The 10,732-nt window shown below is 44.2% G+C and overlaps 1 protein-coding gene across 1 annotated transcript in view; it reads right to left on the bottom strand.

Annotated features, from left to right (window-relative positions):
* The window catches only part of Snorc (secondary ossification center associated regulator of chondrocyte maturation), an 18,452-nt gene extending 7,733 nt beyond the window's left edge, over positions 1 to 10,719 (bottom strand). Inside the window, exon 1 of the mRNA XM_006245417.5 lies at positions 1 to 10,719. This exon is cut by the window's left edge and continues 6,507 nt beyond it. The gene's annotated coding sequence lies outside the window, so the exon portion shown is untranslated.
* Between the last annotated feature and the right edge of the window lie 13 nt (positions 10,720 to 10,732).

The raw sequence follows: 10,732 nt of genomic DNA, 5'->3' as shown, positions 1-10,732 counted from the left end.
TGCTTGGAGTTATCTTTTTGCTTATTTATCCCACCACTCTAATACTTTATATTTTTAGGATATTTTTGTATCTTCCAGATAAAAATGCTTTGTCATACATACAGAACAGTTCTTTTAAATGGAGTAAACACTGGCTTCCCTACCCTGCCATGTTCCCCTATGACTTTAACTCGCCAAACAGTGGCAGCTTGTTTTTAACGAGTTAATAAAATTTCATTAAATGTCCCCCATGTCCCCCTTCCTGTGCCCTGCAGTGTGGCCCCCAGATGACTTCCTGTTGAGTTTACCAGTGGGAATGCAGCACTGGAAGGGGCTGGGGAAGCAGTGGCTCTATTTTCAGATTTCTGAGAGCATCTTGTGTGGTAACAGTGACAAACTATTCCATGGTGGTGGCCGTTTGTGCAGCCACAGGAGGCTGGAGGTCAGGCTTCTGGATTCCCTTTAGGTAGTTATGACACCAGTATGTTAGTTACTCTTCTCATTGCTGTGGTGGAACACCTAAAAGAAGCAGCTTCAGGTAGGGGAGGTTTTATTTTAGCTCACAGTTCAAGGGGGAAAGACATGGTGACAGACACAGCTCATGTTGGCAGAAGATGCTTGCATGCATCAGGATCAGGAAGCGGAGACAAGACAGAAAGCTGAGCTACAAACCCCCCTCTCTTCTGAGATGGACATTAAACACTATATAGAAAACTGACAGCTGAATTGTTTCTGCTTGGGATGCCCAGAGTAGTCTGTTTCCTAGTCAGTTTCCTGACCAAGACAGATATATCTGGGAAGGTCCCCAGAAAAAGGCCCCCAGAGGTCTATTTCTGGCTTGATTTGCTTGCCCTTTTGACCTCAAGTGCTATGAAGACCTCATTGCCAGTGAAGTGAGATACTTGTTACATAACACGCTATACCACATGTAGACTTATAGTTTGTTTTTTTCCCGGAGCTGAGGACCAAACCCAGGGCCTTGCGCTTGCTAGGCAAGCGCTCTACCATTGAGCTAAATCCCCAACCCCAACTTATAGTTTATTACGAAATGCTATCAAATATAAGGTTTATGGAGTGTGTGAGAGACAGGCGGGGGGGGGGGATTACACTACATAGCTCAGACTGGCCTCAAACTCGTGGCAATCCTCCTGTCTCATCCAAGTGCTGGGATTAGAGACAGGAGCTAGTACAATCACATGTTTACAGTGTCTGATCAAGACAAGGCCATACACTGGCTACTCTTATGTCCTTCAATGCTCACCAAAAGTGGTCAGCTCAGGACTTAAGAGTCTAAGCACACCAGAGAACTTGAGATTTGATACACACAACACGTATTTCTTATAGCTTCCTTGGCTGCAAATCAGGCCCCAGATTTAATTGCACAATGCAATGATAAGCTGGATCACAGTAGGGTCAGGTTCTCATATGTGACCTTTAAACAATGGAGACCTTCAATCTGAGTGGGGATCCCTGGGCAGAACAGACAAATCTTAGAGTGTCCCACCAAATGTGCAGACCTCCCTGGCCTATTTTTCTTTTCGACAGTTTCATCTGCTACGCCCCCTCTCAAGAGGATGCCTGTTCTCAAGATCCACCCTGGTTAACTCTCTCTTCCTGTCCACATGAGACAGATGCCACCAGCTAGGAAGGATCAAGGACAAACTACTCTGCTAATGTACACCAGCAACAAATGGGCAAGTACTCTCAGGAAGATTTTGCTGACTTATAGTACTACAAGCCTGGAGAGAAGGGGTGAGAGTTTTCAGATGGCAGACTAAGGAGGCAGGGTGTGACTAAGACTAGAGCCGGCTACATGTATTGGGTGCTTAGCCAAAAAACAAACCCAAATGAGAGGCTTCAGAAGAATCTCTTGGATAAGCCGGAGGGCATACCTAGGAGGGGTCCAGATTAGGTTAATTGTTGGTGAAGATCCACCCTGCCAATAAAAAGAAAGGGAAAGGTGTGTTTTCATCCATCTCCCCTGCTTCCTGCCTGTGGTGGTTTGAATAGGTTTAGCCCCCTTAGATTCAAGTGTCTGACTGCTTGGTCCATAAGGAGTGACACTATTAGGAGGTGTGGCCTTGTTGGAGGATGTATGTCACTGTGGGGATGGGCTTTGAGGTCTCCTAAGCTCAAGCTCTGTCCTGGTGTAAAATTACAGTCTCCTATCTGCCTTTGGATCATGATGTAGTACTCTAGGCTCCTCCAGCACCATGCCTGCCTGGATGTCTCCATGCTTCCCATCATGGCGACAACAGACTAAACCTCTGAAAGTGCTATGTTGTCCTTGTATGAGAATCGCCTTGGTCATGGTGTCTCTTCCCAGCGATAAAACCCTAAGACAGTGACTATGTAGGCACCGTGACAATGTGACGCATGATCTGCTTCAAGATTATGCTGACTTCTTGGCCACAGTGAGCTTGAACTGTGAGCAAAATAAACTCTTGCCCCCTTAATTTTGCCACAGTATTTCATCACACCAGCAGTAAATTGGTTCTGAAACGTGGGGCTACTGCCCGGAGAAATTTGTGTCTCTTCAGTCTTTGGAACTGACTTGCAGAAGGAATATGAAGCTCTGTGGGAGCCCATTCTGATCTTGCTCCATTTGGTAAGGAGCAAGAACCCAGGTAGCTTGTTCACCAAGATGAATTTGGTCTTCTGTTTTCTTCTGAATTTTGGTTTCTTTTGGGGGAGGCCAAGTGGGTCGTGTCTTCCTCTCCTTCACTGTGACTAAGTTGGACTCCATGCCAGAGTAGGACTGCTGCTGTTACTCTTTGAAGTCCACTTGCTTCTGCACTGAGAATCATCCAGAGGACATCACCAGGCTACAGTCTTATAGCAGTGCACACCCACTGCTGTGCCTGATAGTCCTGCTCTGCTGAGAAGGCCGTATCTGGACAAGTTTAATGTTAATGATCGCTTCAGATGTCCAGGCCCCTATATCAGAATCCTGGATCAATAATGTTTTGGTTAACTGAGTATCATGAGATGCTGACTTGTCTTCTCCCGTGGTAACATCCCAACAAAGGGACAATAGATGTTTGGGCTCTTGGTACCCATTGCTGTTTCTGAGTTCCAGATGATCACATCCAAGATGATGCAGCTGACCAGGTTTAGGTGGAGGCTGAGCGGCCACTGGGACTAGAAAACCACCTCCTATGCGTACTCCAGCAGCTGCAATGTTTTAGCTGTGAATCCAGGCCCACACCCACCCACCACAGTGGATGCTAATACCCTCCCATCTCCTCATCCTGCCTTCACGACAGAGCTGCCACATATCACTGGCCTACAGAAAGGGACCCTCTGCTAACCAGGGACGTAACTGATCTTTTCTGAGATAGGCTCCATATCTCATCTGGCTAGATTCACTTATCCATTTTCTTACTTTCTGCAATCCCCTCTCCTGTCACTGCTACTCACTTCAGAGATATTTCTGTAAGTACAGCAACACATCACTTAACAAAAACATGCCACTAGAAATACTCATTAGGTAACTTCACCATTGTACAAAACACGTGAGAGTATGCAATAGAAGATGGCTACCAAATCACGAGGCTGTGTGACCTGATGGGACCACAATCCTTGATGACCAAAGCATTGCTGGGCAGCACAAGTCTATTGAGCTGTAGCTGCGGTTGTCTCTCACACTGACATGGATTAGCAATTACAAGACTGCTTTGGTGTATCATAGGGTTAAGCAACTGAGAAAATGGAATTGCCTCTTCACAATACTGAAGTTAGAGGTACTGAACCTTTGGTTTCCCCCAAACATTACTACTAATGGTCTGTTGTTAATCTGAAGGAAAACTGGTAACAGTCTGGTGTGTTATAGCCAGTAGAAAATACAAGAGGACGGTGAGAGATTATTTCACTGGCATCTGCAACCGAGATGCAACCAGAGAGCAAACTGCCCCTATGGGGATGATTAGTGTTATACTGTGCCTTTAATGGATGCTCCCAGCACAAGCCATGTGAAGCGTGTCACAAGCCATGTGAAGTGGCTACAAAATTGGCACCACAGAAGGTACTAATGTTGGTTTCCTGTGATTATGATTTAATATTGCATCTTTACATTCATTCACATTTTTCTTGATTATACCATGTTTTCTTGGAAATACCAAGTCTGTAAGGCTTGATACATTTTTATAATAGGCTGGGCATAATTTGTAGAAAAATTAAAAAAGACTATTTTAGATTTGTGATCTCCTTTTCTGATATTTCTAGGTTATATGGTTTGTAAGTTTTTGTTTTCAAATCCTCAGAAATCTGTCCCCCAAGCCCATACATGTTCAGAGGGGGCCCATGTAGTTCAGACCCATGCTGTTCAAGAACAAGCCATACAAGGAAGATGAATGGAAAATTCCTGAATAAAAATTAGGACCAGATTGAAGCCTGTCTAGGATGTGTGCAATGTATCAAAAGTCACGAGACAGTGTTAACTCTTTTTTTTTTTTTTTTTTTGGTTCTTTTTTTTTCAGAGCTGGGGACCGAACCCAGGGCAGTGTTAACTCTTAACTCTAAGTGTTAGAGGAATGTAGACAAAGTAATTATTGTTCAAGCAGAAGGTGCAATGATACTAAAACTAGTAGACAAGTTTGATGAGTAACTAGGCCATTATTGGCTACCAAAAAGATGACAAGTACCTCAGTGAGGAGGAGACTCAGCACACACCACCTTGAGCAAGCTACTGAGGTAATGGCTTAAACCAACACCATGTGTCACTTACTGGGGGGTCACTTCTTCAGCACCCTTTAAAAATGGCATAACTGCAGTCAAATCATAAGGAAACCCCAGTTAAAGCCAAATAGGCATGTTCTCAAAAGCATTGTTCTGTTCTCTGAAACATGCCAAGGTATGAAAAGCAGATAGGCTGAAAAACCAAGGACTTCAGATTGAAGGAGACTCCAGAGACGAGATATGACCACTGCACTGTGTGCTCTTATGCAGGCTTTGAGGCTCTTGGTGGGATGACTGTTGATACCTTAGCACAGCCTGGATATTGAATTTGTTCCATACCATTAATCTCCTAATTTTTATAACTGCAGTATGGGCATGTACCCCACTGTTTCAAGGAAACAGAAGTGTTTAATGACAAGGGACATAAATACCAAGTATGCGTCCACGTTAAGTGCTGCTCCATTAACAATAGCCAGAAACTGGAAACAGCCTAGATGTCCATCAAACTGGTGAAGGATTAAAAAAAACAAACAAACCATTACGTCGTTTATGCAATGGAATATTATTCAGCTGTTAAAAATAAATAAAGGGGCTGGGGATTTAGCTCAGTGGTAGAGCGCTTACCTAGGAAGCGCAAGGCCCTGGGTTCGGTCCCCAGCTCCGAAAAAAAAGAACCAAAAAATAAATAAATAAATAAATAAAAATGTGCAGGTAAATAGGTGAAGCTAGAAAAAAAACCAATCATCCTGGGCAAGGTAGCCCAGACCCCAAAAGACAAACATTGTATGTTTTCTCTTATATGTGGATATGAACTTCTAAGATTTCTGTACATGTGCTACAATGTGAACAACCATAGGGGTTTAGGTCCTAGTAAGTTACCAGGAGTCGGGAACGGCTTTGCCAAGGAAGAGGAAATAGAAAGTAGTGTTACAGAGACACAAAGGGGAAGCTAGGTTATGAAGATTAGATAGGAAGGCGAGAGGAGGACAGGGTAATGAGGGATGATGGGGAGGAACGAGTAACACAAAAGGCCCCTTGAAAAAACATATGGAAGTCTACTGGTGTAGAAGCTTCCTAAAATGTATATACACATGTGGAAGGAGTCTAAACAGACACACTGTATAACAGGGAAGGCAACACCCCAACTGGACATTTTATGCCAGAGCAAAACTTCCTCCACCACGAATGGGTTGCGTCTTATTGAGTTGTTGGCCAAGGGTTCCATGACCACCCCCTTTCCCACCAAACAGCACAGGCAATTGCCAAGGCTGTTGGATACTCTCCACAACCCAATGGTAAGGCCCTACTGCAAAGACAGTACTTGTGTCATTGGACATGGAGAAGTTGAGCTGGTGACCAACTAGGCGCTCCATCTCTGCTGTACACGCTACCTGAGGACAAAGGTACTTACCCATACTGCTCTGCTACAAGACCTATGACTCACAGCACTGACGTGCCTGCAAGACATACTGCTGTGGTCGAGGCACAAATGTTACTGGAAAAACAAACCACTTATATTCATCTACTTATAGATTTAAAAAATACAATATAGTCTGATTATAGTTTCTCCTCACCCAATTCCTCTCAGATTCCCCCCATTATAACATGAACAGCCATATAAATAAAAAATAATTTTAAAAAATGAGAAACAAGAACGAACATAAAAATAAAAGGAGACAAAGAAAAAGTGCAAGAAGCACACACAGATGCTGAGGCCACTTCTAAGACCCTCTCCATGACACTGCTCAAAGTGGCCAAGGACCTGAGACTCTAGGGCATGAGCAGATGGGAAAACCTATCACTCTGCTAATGTAATGTAATACTACTACATAGCAACAAAATGACTGCACGTGGCATAATGTCATATCCATCAATCAGTCCTCCTTCAACTCTCATCAAGCTGCTTCTGCTGTAGATGGGAACTAAAACAGAGACCAACAACAGGACAATGTACAGCCTACCCCCAAACAATCTGACGGTGAGAACAGTTTCAGAGACAAGACAGGAAGAACAGTTAATAATGAAGCTAAGTGCTAACACGGAGCCTTCTGGAAGCCATGGTATACTGCCTTGGAGAGAAGACTTCCCTGATCCAACTGAAAGACATCTAAGATAGTGGTTACCTCCTTCTTGAGATAAGAACCTTACCTACTTCCTATGTACTGTCACTTGTTAACATGTTTCCCTATACAGAGGCTAGGGATTCTACTGTTTAGTTAACTAGACTTTAAGGTACTCTTAACGTTGTAGCTCTCTGATATTCTGATGCCACAACAGAGGTGGAAACAAATACACAAAGTTGCCAGTGCTACCATCCCAGCAGTCAACCGGACCAACATCCAAATCACAGGATCCTAACAGGGTATCCAAACAAACTCAGCTGTGTACAGAACCGGGTACTCAGAGTCTCGTAGAAACCACCTGGTTCACCACCACCCCAGTGTAAGAACAGAAGGCAGAAACTCAGATTTTGAATCTTCTCACTGGAAGATCCTTGCTCCACTGGTCAACCTGTTGAAGCACTATGCTGGCCTCTCAAGATCTATTTGCACAAACTCAACCACTTCACACAGCTATCTTGCTTCCAGAGAAGAGACAACCATGGGAGCCGTCAATTATTAACACCCACTCTTCCCATCTTTTAGTGCCAGAATCCCAATGGCACTTAGGACTGCAAATACTCAGAGAAAATTCCAAATTTTATTCCATCTCTTAGAACTAGCCATATGGCATACATGTGTACTTGGTAAGGTGGGAAATGCAGAGTGAGACTCTCAAGCAAGGAAGGTCCTTGAAACTTTTGCCTGAGCTTTTGCCTTGTCCACACGTTCATCCTGTCTCATATACAGGAATGTAGATGGGGACTCTAACAGTCACCTTGGAATGATCTTAAGGATGAAAGCCATGGTCATGTTGATAAAGTAGAAAGAATCCAGGTCCTGGAGTCACCACGAGCCTTAGACTGATGAGCTCCAATTCTACTTGAGAAATAAGCCATTAGAAATTGTTGCCTGGCCTTTCCTGTTACATGCAACTAAACCCACTGTTGACCCACTGATCATTTTAAGGACCATTTATTTCTAATAGTAACAAAGACAGTGGAGAGGGGCACTAATGTCTTCTTTTGGGGCTAAGAATAAATAATCCTTAAAGAGTCTTGGCTGTTTTCTAAGGTCAACAGCAGCTAACCACGTGCCCAAACCATCTTATGAAGTCCATCTCCAGAATGCCAGCCCTGCAGCAAGGACATCTTGTAGGCAGCTGTGGGGAAGGAGTCACCCTATGCCCTCAGAGTCAACATGCTATTTGTCTCACAGGGGAAACTCTAGTTTCACTGGTACACTTAGAGCTGAAATCCCCACACAGAGGACTTCAGCCTCTCTGGGTAACTAGCATTAGCAGAAGTTGTATATGATCACCAATCCTAGGGAATCAAATATCTGACAGTGAGCATTACACATCTGTCTGCCTTAGTGCTCTCTGATGATCCGTGATCCCGGGTAAGCACTGCAGTCCCAGAGATAAGACAGAAAGAAATGGTTATCAGAAGACAGTTATAAAAACGAAACCTTCTAGAAGCCATGCCACACTGCTTTAGAGATGGTTACATTTCCCTGAGTCAACTTAAAGCCATCAAAATAGTGGCTTTCCCGGGGCTGGGGATTTAGCTCAGTGGTAGAGCGCTTACCTAGGAAGCGCAAGGCCCTGGGTTCAGTCCCCAGCTCCGAAAAAAAGAACCAAAAAAAAAAAAAAAAAAATAGTGGCTTTCCCCTACTTGAGATGCTGTGCCTTACCTATATATTCAAGCCTATCACTTGTAAAGTGGCTTGTAGGTCATGCTAAAGTTTTGTCAACTTGATACACAAGCCTGGGTCATTTGGGAAGATAGAAGGTGACTGAGAAATGCCTCTATCAGACTGACAGGGAAGTCGATCTATGGGCCATTTTCTCAACTAAAGATTGATGAGCTTGCCGTGGGCAGTGCCAACCCTGAACTCGTGGTCCTGGTAGCTGAGTAAGCCACGGCAGACAAGCCAGCACAGCATTTCTTTACGTCCTCTGCTTCAGTTCCCACTCCAGGTCCTTCCCTGACTTTCCCTGCAACTTTTAAGATGAATAAACCTCTTTCCTCAAGTTGGTTTTGGTTTTTATCAATAGCAACAGAGAAGCAAAGTAGGATACCAAGAATTAGCTGGTCAAGCACCACTAAAGACACTGTCAGTTAGGCTTTCACTGGGGTCCTACCAAACTCAATTAGATGGCCAGCTTCTTTCTGTGAGAGATGTTTGCACTGCATGCTAGCTGCTCTGTTGGTGAAGGTCTACTTCACAAACCCCACAAGAATGTTCATCTCAGAGCATCACTTGCCTCATTAGACTCACACATGGGCTTTTTATATTGAATAGTAGTCATCAATCTTATCACTACTATGCCCATTTAAATAGGATACTGTGTTATGTGTGTGCTGTACATACATAGATAAAATGCCTGCACTAAAAATTCTGGGGGGAAGGGGGTGCTTGTTGTCAAGTCCTGAGGACCTGAGCATTGGACCTCCACACATGTATCAGTTTTGAAAAGTGAAAAATGTAAGTATCATGGCTGGCCCTGAAATTTAAAGCACAACTCCTCCTCTCAACAGGAAAACAGTCCTTGATGGAGACAGACAAATTCACTCACTTTATGCTGGTTCTTCCCTAAGTGAATACATACTCTTTGGCACTGTGGTCTTGCCACTCCTTCCACGAAGGTGAGTGTGATGGAGGCCATGCTCCTATTCCTGGAATCAAATACAGCATCATCACAGCAAGGAACCCAATGGAAGGGGGACCCAGCATCACTGCCAAGCCCATCATCCCCACCAAAGTCAGGGTAACAGCCCCTGCAAACACCAGCTGAGTTCTAGCCTCCTATCACAAGTTGTCGCTTACTTGAGAGGCAGTCTGGAAAGGTCTACCTTACTAATCCCTCAGAAAGCAAGCAGTCCCATCTGACAGCTCAACTCATGAGGTTACAGGATGATCCCTTCCTTAACTCACAACCAAAAAATTACCAATACAAGGCCACTGCTAGCTACAACTTGAAATTTTTCTACAGAAGAACAGTGACCAGAACTGAAGCTATGTTGGAAACAGTTTCTATCAAGGTTTGCGTTAAAACAAAAAACCCTTATAACCCAGTACATAAAACACAAACTGCTGGTTCTCAGTACCCAAAGATTCTGCAGTGCCAGGCTGAACCCGCCTAGGATACTCTGGGGAATCACAGCAGTGCTGGACATAATCGTCATCATTTTCTCACATGACAATTCCATGAACTGAGGCATTTCAAACAATCTACAGGTGTTTCAGAGCATACTGGAAGATGTAGATTATATGCTAAACATAAACATCTTTAAATTAGTTAAGATTTCGTTATAATGAAAGGGTTCTGACCCAATCCTCTAAAACACCAAGGACTTTAAAACTAAGGACTAGGGTGCCACCCAGTGGCAGACTGTAAGCTTAACACACATCTTCCCTGAGTACCATCCCTGGCATCTCAGGGACTCCTTCACCCACCCCCTACGAAAGAACCCCAGTTAATAAGGAAGGAAACAATTTAAAGGAGTATGAAAATGCATAATCAAGAGATGAAAAGTGTCCCCAGAAAAGTGGTGTTCACTAACTGGGAAGCCAAAAGGGAGAAAAAAGAAAAATGAGGCTCCTGGTTAATCAAAGGGCATGCTACCTAACAGGGCTCGGCTCTCCTAACATGTCCACTCTATCCCAGCTTGTTTCTACACTGACTTTTATCTTGCTGGAACAAAGAGTTTGATTTAGAAGAGCTGCACAGGTTCGGGGAAGGACATTCTGAGGGTCTGTGGTTCAAAGGCAGGCTTTGCGGCACAGCAAGGCTTTCCAACACTCAGCTGGACCTCCCCCTTCCCAAACACAGTCACTGCTCCTCCCAGAGTGGCACAGGCTGCCTGTGGCTCCAAAGCCTGTGGTACTTATGGCTGCTCCCTCCATGACATCAGGAGGGAGAGTTTCATGCCAAGCTCAGCCTCAAGAGAGGTGAGTACAAGACACCCAGA

This window comes from Rattus norvegicus, chromosome 9, assembly GCF_036323735.1.
Source record: "Rattus norvegicus strain BN/NHsdMcwi chromosome 9, GRCr8, whole genome shotgun sequence".
NCBI classification, from domain to species: domain Eukaryota; kingdom Metazoa; phylum Chordata; class Mammalia; order Rodentia; family Muridae; genus Rattus; species Rattus norvegicus.
Note: the sequence above shows the minus strand (reverse complement) of the source record. Positions and strands in the feature narration are given on the sequence as shown.